The 14,878-nt window shown below is 37.6% G+C and overlaps 1 protein-coding gene across 1 annotated transcript in view; it reads left to right on the top strand.

Annotated features, from left to right (window-relative positions):
- Nucleotides 1-14,878, top strand: part of SETBP1 (SET binding protein 1) — a 463,228-nt gene that overhangs the window by 178,369 nt on the left and 269,981 nt on the right. The window lies entirely within an intron of this gene.

The raw sequence follows: 14,878 nt of genomic DNA, 5'->3' as shown, positions 1-14,878 counted from the left end.
ATCACAGTCAAATTACAGCAAATTGTCGATTTTTATTGGAATGGGAAAGTCCTATAGTTTCTCTTTCTTCCCTCCCCACCCCCAACTTCTTCCCTGGGTTTATGGGGAGGAAGAGTGGGCAGCTGCCTACATAGCATAATTTGAGAGGTATCGAGCTTGGCCATTTCCCAGTAATATCTCCCAAGCTGCCCATCATTATACTGATATTCTATTATTAGAGATTCATTCCTTTGGTCTTATACCGCTATTCAAGAATCTCCAGGGAGGAACAATATCATAAGCCAGTATTTCCCAAAGAAATTTGTTTATGGTGCATTTTTGTGTTTCATATGTTTTAATATGACATATAAATACTATTAGAGAAGGGCAGGGATTGGTCTAGGAGGATGAAATTCCACCAGGAGAAATGGAGATCAGGGAAATTCTATAGTACAAATTGAGGAAATTAAAACAGTTTTCAAACTGAAAAGTTCATATTCTAATTAATAAGTATTTTTGATTCATACATATTCATATTTTGCATTTCAGAAAGAAAAATATCACCAAAAATTTTTAACCAAATTGCTACTCACATTATATAGAATACCAGGGTTCTTAAGGATGGAATTTCAAAGATATTCTTAAATTGATTAGTGAATACCTTGCTGGATATTCATAGAGAAAATGGAAGAAGGATGGAGAGGGACCAAAGAAATGATGAGGTAAGACCTTGGAGCTTCTGGGAGACTGGGAGAAAGAAGAATGAAGGGTTTGGAAGATAAATTCTCTAAAGTTTCGATGAGTACTTGATCCTATGTTTCTTCTCTCTTCTCACTTTCTTAGAAGTTATTCTGGCTCCCTCTGTTGAGTCTTGTTGGGCATCTCCAGGCTCATGTAGAGACTACTTCAAGAGTTAAGTCCCCAATGGAATTGGTTGAAAATGAAGTTAGGCAGTGTTTTCACAGAATGTCAGGGATCACTCAGTCCAACTCTTTCAATTAATAAATGAAGTCAATAAGACCTAGAGAGATTAAATGATTTGCCCAGGTTCACCCAGGGACTTGCTTATTAAGTTGAGACTAGGTCCCAGATCTCATAGTATTCACAGGCTTTAGAGAGAAAAGAAACTTAGAAATCATCTAGTTCAACTCCTTAATATCATAGATAAGGAAATTGATTGCCCAAGAGGTGATTTCTTCATAGTCACTAAGGTGGCAAGTAAGGAACAATTCCTTTCACCTCAAATTCGTTTTCTTTCTACTACATAATGCTTAAATAGTATTTTTCACTGATGAGAGCTATCTTTTCAAATGCTGCCCTATACCATTGCTAGCTTTGTGACCCTAGGCAAGTCACTTAATGTCTTCCAACTTCTGCTTCCTTATCTGTAAAATGGGGATAATAATGCTATCATAGCTCTTATTGTGAGTTTCAAAGGAGATTACATACACACATATCCTCTGTAAACCTTAAAGCATGTATAAATGCTGCTATTCTTCTTATCATCATCATCATCATCATCATCATCATCATCATCATCAATGTTCCATCCATAATGAGAGTCAGATTGTAAGATGTAATAAGACTGGAGTAAAGGAGGTCTTTCTCCAACAGACAGAGTGATGTACTGAAGTCAGGAAAACTTGATTTTGAATCCTACCTCACCTAGCCGCTGGTTAAACCCAGACAGATCATTAAACATTTCTGAGCAACAATTTCTACATTGGTAAAATGGGGCTAATAACACCTCCCTCACAGGTTTATGAGGATCAAATGAGATAATGTATGTAAAGCACTCTGTAAACCTTAAAACTCTATATAAATGTGAGTAATTATTTTGACATGTGAATTTACCTTGTAAATACCTCTCTGGGTAAATAGTGAACTCATATTTCACAAAGTGTTTGAGCAGTAACTGGATGGGTGCCTGTGAGGAGATACTGTAGAGGAATTTCTGCCCAGAATGAGTTGAATTAGATGACCTCTAAGTTCTATTCTAACTTTCAAGTTTGTAACTCTAAGGGACTATCACAATATAATAAAGGAAACAGATTAGCACAAGCAGAAATAGCAGACACTAGGTATCTACAGTCCAAAAAGATAATCTGAAGAGATTCCTAAGCTTTATTTCTTAGCTAGTCAATGAATACCAATAGCCATTGAATACATGCTGCCTGCTAAACCCTATACTATAAATGTTGGGGTATGCCATATAAATTCTCTCTCCAGGGAACTTATAAACTTGTTGGGAGAATGAAAATTTTAAAAAAGGATGAACAAATACAACCTGAAACTCTGGAAATTTTTAATCAATACTTTTTCACTGAATGAATGAAAACAGTATAAGCAAAGACTATATTGTGTGGTTCTGATATAAGTACTATGGAAGCTAGGATTAGGGATAGATCAGTTTGACGTAGAGTAGTTGAGGATGGCTTTGATGGAGGACAGGGTATTTGAATTAGGGCTTGTAGGATAACTAGTGTATATGGATAGGAGAAGACTAAAGAAAAGCAGTGCAGGCTGTGTAGCCCCTGAGAACATTATATTTACAAGAGTGATAACCTAACTGTTCTTTAATGAATACTATTATACTGCTGGAGATAGGGTGAGATGTGAGAGTAGGGGAAAGGGGCAAATTTTGCCTTAGGTTGTATGTCATATGGGAGCAAATTTTGAGTCTTTAGGATCCTCTGGAAACATCAGAATATATCACTAGTACAAAATCTAGCCCCTCCTTCATGATTATCTTTTCCTTCTCCTGTACCTCCCCTTCCCCAGTCTATACCTAATCACTTGTGCCTTTGAACTTCCATAAAACTTACAGTTTACCTCACTTGGCCATACATTGTTGACTTCCATATATGATATATAATTTGCTCTCAGGCAACATGGTGAGGTACATAGAGTACCATATTTCGTGTTCAAATTCTAGCCCTATCACTTATTAATTATGCTCCCTTGGACAAGGTCCTTGATCTCTATAATCTTCAGTTTTCCTGTCTGTAGAATAAGAGGTTTTAAAAAATGTTTCTAATTTAAATTTTTTAATTTATAATTCTAATTAATTTAATTCTAATTTTCTAATTTTCATCTTTGATCTCATCATCACTTCATGTGACTTAGTCTCATCTTCCCCCCCCATATAAGAAATATTCACATTGCTTTAATAAAAAAAGACCTTCCTCCTACTCTTTGATGTAGGGACTGAAAGATTCATTATTTCAATCATACTCATAAGAAGGCTGAGTTTCAGTTGAGGTTGTAATTTACCCAGGGTCACCAGACTCTAGGTCCATTGCCTTGATCTCATTATTTTATTGTGTTTTCTGAAGAATGTAACATTTTTGAAAGGCAATAGGACTCAGGACTTAAATTTCTTGCTGTCCTCCACAGTGTTGAATAATGGAACCTGGAGAAACCTTATATTACTGCATTTTACAAGCAGCTCTATTAAAAGTAGTTCTAAAGGTAGTTGGATTTATCAGATTATTTCCCACAAAGAGTCATCATTTGGGCCCTGTTGACTTTCAGAGCCAACAATCTCTTCTAAGATACTTTGAACCATTTTCGACTTATCTTTTCTCCAAAGGCTCAATTTCCACTCCTGTCATGCTTGCAGAAGAGGGGAAAAAAACAAATGAGTTCCTGACTTATAATACAATTATTTAGTGCAAGGGAATTTTCTTCCTTTTCTGAATAAATTATTTGTTAATTAAGGTTTTTTGATGTAGTGGCACAAGGATCTATATTTGATACCAACAGCTGTATGCTGTTTGATTTCTAGTTGGTTTGAGTGTTGTCAGGAAAATCAGCAACCACCCCCCCAAAAAAAAAAACAAACCTTTCCTTTCTTTGCTGGGTTTACAAACCTCCCTGCACCCCCCCCCATTCACTCACACTTCAAAGACTGTTAAGCCACTGCTGTGATTTCAATTAGAGAGAGATTCTTTCTCATTTTCACTTTCCCATGCTGGATAATGCAGAAATGCAACCTTTAGATGGCTGGAGAACAGAGATGTGTTGGGTAACAATGGTTGGGTGGGAGGAAAGGGATGCAGTATTCCCTTGATTTGCTTTGGCCTCCAAACAACTTCTTTGCTAATGATTTGAGGTGGAGGATCTGTCATGGAATGTGAGTTTATATTAGAAGCGGATTGAAGGAGAAATATTTGAAATTTACCTGAGTTACTCCCCTTCTTGGAATCCTCTAGGTTCACATTGAAAACTGATAAAAAAAAATCAAATTCAGTGTATATTGTCACCTAAGCCACCACATATTTTGTGTGCTGCCAAAGATACAGGGGATGGAGTATATGTTAAATAATTCTAGGAGCCCAAATAAATGTAAAGGCAATTTATTATATAGGAGTTCATTGTGGATGGTAGTAGTCAGGGAAGGCATTAGAAGTAAGTAAAACACAAACTTGTTTTTGGACTCATAGTATTATTAGTAGGATCCATTTAATTGTAGAAGACAACTGATCAGCTTGAGTATAAGCTGACTGTTAGGAATAAACATTCAGGGGATTATGAAGAGAATAACAAACGAATTTGAGGAACAAGAAGAGATAAAGTTGAATACTTTATCAGTTCTCATTCATATGGGTGTCATTAATGTCTCTAACATTTCTGTACAAGAAAAAAATATTACTAGGTGAAAGAAAATAATAGTGAGATTTCTTTGAACTTAAAAACAGAGTAGATTTGAATTTGGATGTTGATCTGTGTTTAATGTTGCTTCTAGTCTAGAATGGTTTCTCCATACATCCCTGAATATTATTGTTCAAATGATCTAGTCTCTTTTAGCATACCAACTCCCTAGTGGTCTTCTAACAAGTTAATGTTTTGTTGATATGTGAAGGTATGTTGGTATCTTTAATCTTCTCATGTCCTAAGCTACTTGTTCATAATTATTTAAAGGTACAGGGAATAAGATAAACTTAATTTTATTGTGGTGTCTACTTCAAGTCTTCATATTGAAGATTTAGAGAGAGCTTAATTCTTATATGTGGCACAAGGGATATTACATTTTATGTTTTTCTCTAGCTGATCCCTTTCTAGCCACTGGAAGATTTCTCTGATGGGATCTGCCTTCCTGATCATTTGAGACTTCTGAAGTAACATATTGAGAGAGCCAGAAGCCCTTGGAGAGTTCAGCTATTGTAGCTGTAGATGCCTAGACTTTTCTAATTCCAGGGTTACCCCTGGCATTGCTTCTCATTCCTGTTGCTTTAGGAGCCCATAACCAGAGTCCACTGGCTTACTTCTTTCACCAAAACCCATTCCAGGCAAGGCTAACCTAGCACTGCTGTTTTCTCATTTATCTGAATCCAGGAGGGAATCTGACTCTAATTAATTACTGTCCACTTAAGGCTCAAGAGGAAAACCTGTTTTGGGAGAAAAAGATAGATATATAAATGCAATCAAGATCTGCAGGTTGCAAGACCTATTGTTGGCAGCAGGCCTCCTTCCTGAAGTAAATGAGAACAGGGATCCCAGCTCTCTGAAGAGCTATGTCAGACTTTGGATTTCCTTGGCTCCCCCAGGTGCTCCATTGAATGAGAGCCCAGAGGCGCCTGAGAATTTGAGCCTCCCTGAGCCTTCACATAGGAAGCAAAGGCCTCATCAGGTTCAGGATCTGGAGAAACCACATTCTCACCTGCAAAACGTGGTTTAACTCTTTGTCTACCACATTCTCTTCTTTCTAGGACCTCCAGAGAAATGTTTTAGGATATTAAACATTAAGAGGAATTCTAGCACAGTCAAAAAACAATGGGTTTGAAGTTGGAAGACTTGGTTTAAAAGTCCAATATCTGACACAACTTGTTTGACCTTGGACATTTTACCTATTTCATTTAACTATGACTTTATTTTTTTGGGTACAGAATGAAGGGGTTGTAAAGTCTCGTAAATTCCTTTCTTGCTATGATCATTGAAAGTTAGGAGAAGGAAATTTGGTAATTTGGTTGCCTCAGATCAGTTTTACACAACCCTGATTTTTTAGTACACTAAGTTGTATTTAATTAATAAGGGACATCCAAATATCCTCAAGACAGTTTTCGAAACATAGCTATTTCAGGTACTTTGAGGTTTATAGTAAAGCAAGAGTAGGAAAGGCATTCATGAGCAACTCTGTTAAGATAGAGATTCACTAGTATTGGCTATTTGGTAGAAACACAAAAGAGATTCTAGTGACCTCTTGTCTGAAAGTGGGTAGGATAGTAGTTTAAATTTGGTGGCAGGTAATGGCAGTAGATTTAGCTGAGATTTCCCCAGATGTAGACTGATATTTTAAAATTACTCTTTCACTGTTACCTACTCCATTTCCTATTTGATTGACTGCTATTAAAATCATTCTGATAGTTAAGAAAATGGGAATGGATATGAGGGGAAAAAAACTTTCCTGGGCTTTGCTATTTGCATGTTCTACTATAATAGGAATGTGAGGCAGTAAGATAATACTTAAGGTATGTAGCTCAAGATGAGTGGATGAAGTAAAAGCTTTTTCTGGACCCTCTCCATTAGTGATGCCTTCTCTTTTCAGATGACTGGCTTTTACTCTGTCTAAATGTACGGAATTATATTCATGTTGTTCTTTCAATTAGATAAGGGGTTTCCTCCTTCTCTTCCTCCTCCTCCTCCTCCTCCACTTCTTCTTTCTCTTCCTCTTCCTTCCCCTCCTCCTCCTTTTCTTCCTCCCCCCTCTCTTTGTATCCCCATTTCTGAATGATTAAAAAGGTCTGAGTTATACATATGTAATCAGTCCATAATCTGCTTCATCTCTGCCTTCCTAATTACATCCTAAATGTTGTTCTTTTGTCATTTCCTTTTTTCATGATAGTCATTTTAATCTGATATTATTTAGCTATACAAATTAAGGAAGAGGAGGTATATAAACATATATTGGAATGATCCTGGGCTCTAATAGTCCCAAATTTAGTATGACTGACCACAACCATGAAGTCTGAAACAGAAACTACTCTCTACTCACACTTAGCATCAGATTCAACTCATAGAGGTCTATGCTTTGGGGGTTCTTTGGAGGCAGACAGGAAGCATTCTGTAACAACTATAGTTACAGCCACAGTCATTGAAAGGGCTTTAATTGAAATGACGGTATTGGGCTCTCCTGAGTGCTCCACAGCTAAGGCTCTCCTAATGTTAAACAGTGGGAATGAAACGTGATCCCATAAACTATTTCAACAGATGTTATAATTGGGGGCAGCAAGGGGAAAGAGATTAAGAATAGGCATAAAAATTTGATATATTAGAAGTGTATCTCTGTATTTTCATGATATGTGCAATTTGTAGCTTGGTTCAGCCTGACTTCCCTACTTCTCCGGGGCTGCTTCCATTACCAATTCTTGAATGCCAAGTTAGTCTGCTCTTGGTGTCTGACAAATCTCCATGCTTCTGCCATGTTTGTTGGTGAGTCCTATCTACTATGAAAACATATATTGGTGTTCTCTGGACTTACTGTCCTTCATAGGAACCATAGAATAATGATCTCAACTCCTGATGTTTTGAATGTTCTCTGAACATACATGCCCCTTCAAGGGTTAGAACAAAATGCTAAAGAGGTCAAGGTGAGTGGATAAAAACAGGAAGGAAAGATTCAGGAGACATCATTGTCCAGAGTCTACCAGTGTTTACATAAATACACACTAAAAGTCAGAAGGTAGATTGAGTGAGATTGTGGGTGGATCAACACAAACACAACTTCCCTATGCTATAATCAGAAGATCACTGGTCTTGGATCCAGAAGGTATGGGCTTAAATCTTGGTTCTACCATTTAACAGATTTATGGCTTTGGGCAATTAATTCTTCTGGAGACTCAGAATTTGGTAAAGTGGTGATTATGTTATCTGTCCGGACTTACAGTGTTATTGAGGAAATGAAATGATATCATGTATTTCAAAGTGCTATAAAAATTACATATTCACATAAGCTATTGTTCTTATTATTGAAGTGACAACTCAAAGCTTTTCCTAACAGTACAGTGGATCAGCATTATCATTATATTATATGTGGGGTACTGCTATATTTTTAGGTAGACTGGCATAATGGTTAGAGTCTTAGACTTGACTTTGGGAATACCTGGGTACCAATTTAGCCTCATTCTCTCAGACAACTCTGAGAGAATTCTTGAGGGAAATTCCATATTCCTGAAATTCTGTGTTCCTTATATGATGATACATTTATGAGGAAAATATTTGATGGGAGCTTCTCCTATATATGCTTTTCATTCATGAAAATTATGTAGATTCTTGTATTCATATATAACGTACACGTAACTTAACTCGTATTTAATTAAATGTGTAGAAGAAGCCTCTTTGACTCAACTGTGTATTGTAAGTAAAGACCCCCTAATTTTTACCTTATCTTCATTTTTTTATCTTTGTCTTTTAGAAACAAAAAATGTGGATTTTGTTTCTGTGTTCATGCATGTGGAAGTCTTGCAACTGTCTTATTTCTTCCTAAAGAGATGGCTGGTTATTTATTTTTTAAGAAGAAAGAATTACAGATTACATTTCTGCCAACGCCTAATTTCTTTGCTTGTTTGAGCATCTGTCATTAGGAAACCTTACCATTATTCTAGCAGCCTCTGTTTCCAACTCCCTGTGGACAGAAACAGGCATGAAGAGAATTACATTTTTCCCAGGATGGGGCAAAAGGTCGTTCCATGCAGTGGACAGCTGGGTCTAGTCAAATCAAAGTAAGATTGCCTCAAGTGCTACCAACAGAATAGCTGATAACCCTGTTGTCAGTTCGTTTACACTTGCATTCTGTTACAAATTAAGCTGAAATCCTCCATCACCAGAGGAGCAAGGGAAGTAGGGTTGCTTTCCTTTCCATCAAGTGACACTTTCCAGTACTGCCAGTTTGTAGAGGCGACAGGGACGCCACATTGTTAGTGTTGAACGCATGCCTGAGACAGCCACCCAGATCAGCTGCCAAGGGAGGAGATCTGTCATGATGCCAGTGTCTGGAAGCATTGCTTTAAAATGCCTCTAGGCTTAAAGGTAGTCCCTCATTCTTGCTATCCTGGCAATAGGAAGAGAGATATCCATTATCTCTGCCAGTTGGTAGCAGAGGTGAATTTTCTTCATACCTATTTAGGCAGTGACATATGAGACCCCAACAGGGTCCGAGAACAGGTCAGACACCCAGAAACAAGGCTCACTGCCTCATGGATCCTTTGGAAAAGAGATAGGTTGGGGCTGGCTAGACTTTCCTTGGCCAGTGCAGCCTGGGGTAACTTCTCTAGTTGGGCTCAGCTCTGATCTCCTCAGATGAACCTGGACCTTTTCCTAACCATTTTATAAGACCTAATATAAATGATGCCTTTTCTACCAACTCTGCCCTGGATTCTCCAAATCTCAGTGATTTCATTTTTTTTTCAGACACCTATAGAAAGAACTTTATTCTCTGTCTAGTACATATTATATCCAGTCCAGTATAACCACATTTCATGACACCTTGCATTTTTGTAGTCTATGCATAAGTGTGTGTATGTGTGTGTCTTGTGTTCTCAATTTAAAAGGAGCTGCTGGAGGACCAGAACTATAGCTTATTTACCCTAATAAATACTTTTATTTATTTTATTTTTTACATGTCAATACAATTTTTAATAATCATTTCTGACATTTCATGATTCATTTTCTCTCCTCTCTCTTTTCACCCCTTTCCCCAGATGGCAATTAATATGACATAGGTTGTACATGTGTTATCATACAATACATATTTCCCTGTTCATCATGTTGTGAAAAAAGACACATATCACACTAGAGAAAAATTCATGGAGGAAATAAAGTGAAGAATTAGCATGCTTCAATCTGCATTCAGACTCTATCAGCTCCTCTTATGGTGGTGGATAGCTTTTCTCATCATGAATCCCTTAAAATTGTCCTGGATCCTTGACAATAAATAGTCATTTAAAAACTAATTGAATGGTAACATTTTGAGGACCTGTGGAACAAAAGAAAAAATTCTGGATTTGGAGTTAGAAGCCCAGTTTCTAAGTCTGGTTTTGCTATTTAGCACCTGTGTACCACCTGATCTTTGGGACACTCAATTTATTCATCTGTAAAATGGACATTTGTTCTAGGTGATGGCTAAAGTTCTTTTAGGCTGTAAGTCCAAGTTCCCTAGTGCCAGAATTTGGGTAGAAAGACAAAGGTCTTTTTGCCTCAGAATATTATGAAAACCTATGGAAAGAAACCAGGTGCCTTTTCTCTTTCATCTTCTCTCTTTCATCTTCTATTTAGCAGCCATCACTTTTATTGATCATTTCTTCTAAGTTTAGCAGTTTTCTTGATGTTTTAGTGGAGGAATAAGATGTGACAATCCCTGGCTCTGAGGTGATTATTTTTAATTTGGGAAGAAAATGATATCCACAGATTATTTACAATCTACTCCATCCTACTCAGTATCTAGTGGGGATAAGTTATGGGGGATTCCAGGAAGTTCTCAGGGTCACTTCTTACTGAAGTGAGGTGCTTCTCTGAAGAGATCTAAACCTTTAGTCTGGGAACTTTATGGAGAAACTTACCAAAAATTATCCTCTAAGCTTTGGATCCACGTCTTGCCCAGTCGAGAATGAGATTGGAGCCTTGTCTCACTATTTTCTTCTTTTTTATGAAAGCAAGTTATTTTTTGTTTTTGATTAATTAAAACATTGGTATACATTACGCATGTGTATTAATACACACAGGAAAGTGAAAATATACTGTGTTAAGTCTAATTTTTTGATTTTATCTTAACTAACCTGCAATTTCCCTTGTGAAACTTCTTTGGTTTGAGTATTTATTAACTTCCTTTTTGCTCTTCTTTTCCCACCAAAAATGTTCCAAAAACTGATTTGAGTTCTTTTGGAGGTTTTAGAATCACTTAGCCAAATTTTAACAAACAAGCCCTTTAAATATATGATCCAAGTTTCAACACATTGGGACAATAGCAAAGATGATTTAGGCATAGCTACTACTTGTAGCTAGATGATGTAGTGCATGGAGCCATGACCCTGGAGTCACAAAGACAGAAGTTCAAATCTGGCCTCAGATACTACCTGGGTGACCCAGGAAGGCATTTTACCCTGTTTGTCTAGTTTCCTCATCTTAAAGATGAGCCAGAGAAGGAAATTTCAAACTACTTTAGTATCTTTGCCAAGAAAATCCCAAAAGCAGTCATGGAGAATGACAATAATAACAATAACAACTACTTGGCTTCTTAGCTTTTTAGGGCTTTTATTTGCTGTCAGTGATATTCATTCCTAGACGAGCCTTTCCCTAAAGGTAGTGATCCTGTGAACTTTTATTTTGTTTTTCATATTTGGATAATCATGTTAGGCATAATTGGCTTTTTGCTATCCTGTGTATTTTGTTTTAATTATTAAAAGACATCATTCTTAGAAAGGTTCCATACACTGACTTCGACAAACTGCCAAGATGAGGGAGAGGTATAAGGATTAAATGAAAAAAAAAGTTAACTTCTGCATTAAGAGGAGGCAAAAACAATTTGTCTCCACATCAAATGAAGCATCTAATTATCCCTGGAATATAGTCTTAGTTTTGGATATAAATTAGGCAATGGCAGAAGCCATGCACTCAAACTGAGGCTAACTAGGAGCTACTGAGTGTGCTGGCAGTTACCTATTAGGTGGCAACTTGGTGGCCAGAGTTAATACTCTTCCCAGAGGGCTCTCTTTTAAAGTTGGAGAGTTGGTCAGCTTTAAATTATTGCAAGTAACAAGATCAACAGTTTTAGAGCCTTTGTTTCCCAAGGGCCCATCACTGGCCTCCAGGCAGCTGATGGCCTAGTGGACTGAATACTGAGCCTAGAGTCACAAAAACTTGGGCTCATATGTGGCCTCAGTCACTTTTTGCCCTAGGGAAGTCCTTTAGCCTATGTCTGCCTCAATTTCTTCAACTATAAAATGGGGCTCATAATAGTAACTACTTAACAGGGTTATTGTGATGGCCAAACTAGATGATATTTGTAAAAAGCATTTAGTTCATTGCCTTGCACATAGTAGGTACTCTATAAATGCTTATTTCCTTGCCCCTTGAACCCCTGTTACCTGCTAAAAAACTCTAATGGATAGGAAAATGAATGAGGTTGCTAGAAATTCTTTGGCAAAGGAAAAGCATGCTGTGCAACTTTCACTTTCTCTCTTACCCTAAATAAAATAAATACCCCAGTGGAAATAGAATTGAGAAATCTATAAAGGTAGTTTTCTTTTGTCTTTTCTTTATTTCTTTATGTATATTTTAATCACAAATTGCATTAACATTGCCCAAACATTGTAGTAGAAAGGAGCACCCAAGTCAAGAGATCCAAGCCCTAGCTCAAGTTCTTCCCCGTGACCTTGACTAAGTCATTATCCTGATCTGTAGAAATTCCTCATCTATAAAGTAAGACCTAGATGCCAAAAAGTGATTTCTAAATTCATTTCTATATTATTTTAGGAATTAATCCTAAGTCCTTTGGGAAACTTACAATATGTACGATTTAGCTTCTTCTCTTTTATATCTATCAATGTGCTAGGCTCTCTGGTGTGTGTAAAGACCATATTTCTCCTCAACATCAGCTTGTGGTGCCATGTAAACCTAAATCCTACTTCCCTGCTTCTATTGCATAATCTAGTTACAGTGAACATGGAGGAGGAAAAAACATTAGAAAAAGGCACATTGAGCAGGATGGGGGTGGGAATAGGTAATAGAAACAAATTATAGGCTTTATTGTGAACTGAATAACATGAAAAATTCAATGAAACAACCTAAATAGCAATATAAGACATTAATTCTGAGCTTGCCATAAGATAGTAAATAATATTATATTGAGTCCTGATCAATAACAAATAACTGACAGTAAATCATTTTTTAAAAAGTCTTTATTGATAATTCTTTTTTCCCATTCCTCATACTTCCCAAGGATTTACTCACTCCTAATTTTATCCTTTCTCATGATATGAAAACAAAGAAGGAAAACCAACACAGTGGCTATCTCTCAATACATATTCCTCATTATGTACCTGTAGTCTAACATCTCTCTGTCCTATGGCAGGAGTTATGCTTATTCATCAGTTCTCTGAAATCATGATAGGTCACTGCACTGATCAGAACTCTGAAGTTTTTTCAGTTTTGTTTTTCTATACATTATTATGTTCATTGTACAAACTGTTCTTTTGCTTCTGCTTACATTGTTGTGTGTCAGTTCATAGAAATCTTGTCATATTTCTCTGAATTCTTCATAGTCTTCATTTCTTCTTGCACAGTTTTTTCTATTACATTTATATACCACAGTTTGTTCAATCATTCCTAGTTGATGGGCATCTACTTTCTTTTCTGTTTTTTTTTTCCAACCCTTACCTTCCATCTTGGAATCAATACCATGCAAAGGAGGTTAAGTGACTTGCCCAGGGTCACACAGCTAAGAAGTGTCTGAGGCCAGATTTGAACCTGGGACCTCCTATCTCTAGGTCTGACTCTCAATCCATTGAGCAACCCAGCTGCCCCCCTGTCCACCGGAACATCTACTTTCTTTACAATTTTCTACATCTAAAAAAAAACAACAACAAACATTGCTGTTAACTTGTCAAGAATTTAGATATGGAGGAGATAAATATGCTGGCATTATGATCAAGGATAGTGAAACTTGAGTCAAGCCTTGAAGGATGGGTAGGAATTGAATAAGGAAAAGCAATTCAAGCAGCATTTATTGATAGGGGCTCCTTGACTAAAGAGAAGACTTATAAGGCATTATTGTTCTAGTAGGTTTGGTGAGCTATTTATCCTGGGACTTGGTCTGGAAAGGGAAGATAGATTCACATTTTTTTTAAACCCTTGTACTTCGGTGTATTGTCTCATAGGTGGAAGATTGGTAAGGGTGGGCAATGGGGGTCAAGTGACCTGCCCAGGGTCACACAGCTGGGAAGTGTCTGAGTCCGGATTTGAACCTAGGACCTCCTGTCTCTAGGCCTGACTCTCACTCCACTGAGCTACCCAGCTGCCCCCTAGATTCACATTTTATATAAAACAGTGAAGGTTTACGATATCTTAATCCCTGCCTAGACCATCTCTATGTCTCTGATTTTTGCCATCTTCATTTTTTTAGAAGCTTTATCCAGTTGAGTCTCTAAACTCAGGTCTATGCATGATTGGACTGGTCACTCTACATTATGCCTTAACTTTTTTTCCTTTGTAAAATGAGCAGGTGAAACTAGATGATCTCTAAAATGTCTTTTCCTTCATAATATTCTAAGATTCTACCTCATTGTGCCCCACTTTGCCCTTCCAGATAGATCCTTTCCATCCCTGTACCTTTATGGGTGCCCAGGAGCCTTCCCTAAGATTGACTGGGCAGAGAGCCACAAGCAAGGATAGAAATCTTTGCCTTTCCCTATAGCCCTGGCTGCCAACAGATGATGGCATGATCCTTTGCTCCAGCCCTAGCCCTCCCTCTCATTTTGCCCCTTCCAACATCCAGGTGGGTCGGGGATGCTAGGCCAGAACCTTCAGCTTTGATCTCACACACAATAACCCCAGCATTCAGACATCTATGCTAATCACTTTTGATTATGAATGGATTAAATGGGACACCAGCTGCACAGGGACACTTTGATTCCAGTTCTTGCTCAATAATGAGATGTACGGGCACAGACAGTGGAGGAAGAGATTATGATTTCCTGTTCCACTCCCATCCCATGGCCTTGGGAAAAGCATCACTGACTTGACTTCTGTGTGCGGACCAACTCTCTCAAAGGTACAATGCTAGGCAGAAGAAGTTAAGTACCTCTGGAGCTTCTAGCCTGGTCCCTTGCACCTCACCCCTCCCAGAGGAGAGAACTTGAGCTGTCTTCTCTGCTGGTCTTGGAGTCCAAAAGATTTGAGGTTAAGG

Source organism: Gracilinanus agilis, chromosome 1, assembly GCF_016433145.1.
Source record: "Gracilinanus agilis isolate LMUSP501 chromosome 1, AgileGrace, whole genome shotgun sequence".
NCBI classification, from domain to species: domain Eukaryota; kingdom Metazoa; phylum Chordata; class Mammalia; order Didelphimorphia; family Didelphidae; genus Gracilinanus; species Gracilinanus agilis.
The sequence above is the reverse complement of the archived record's forward strand: the minus strand, read 5'-3'. Positions and strand labels throughout refer to the sequence as shown.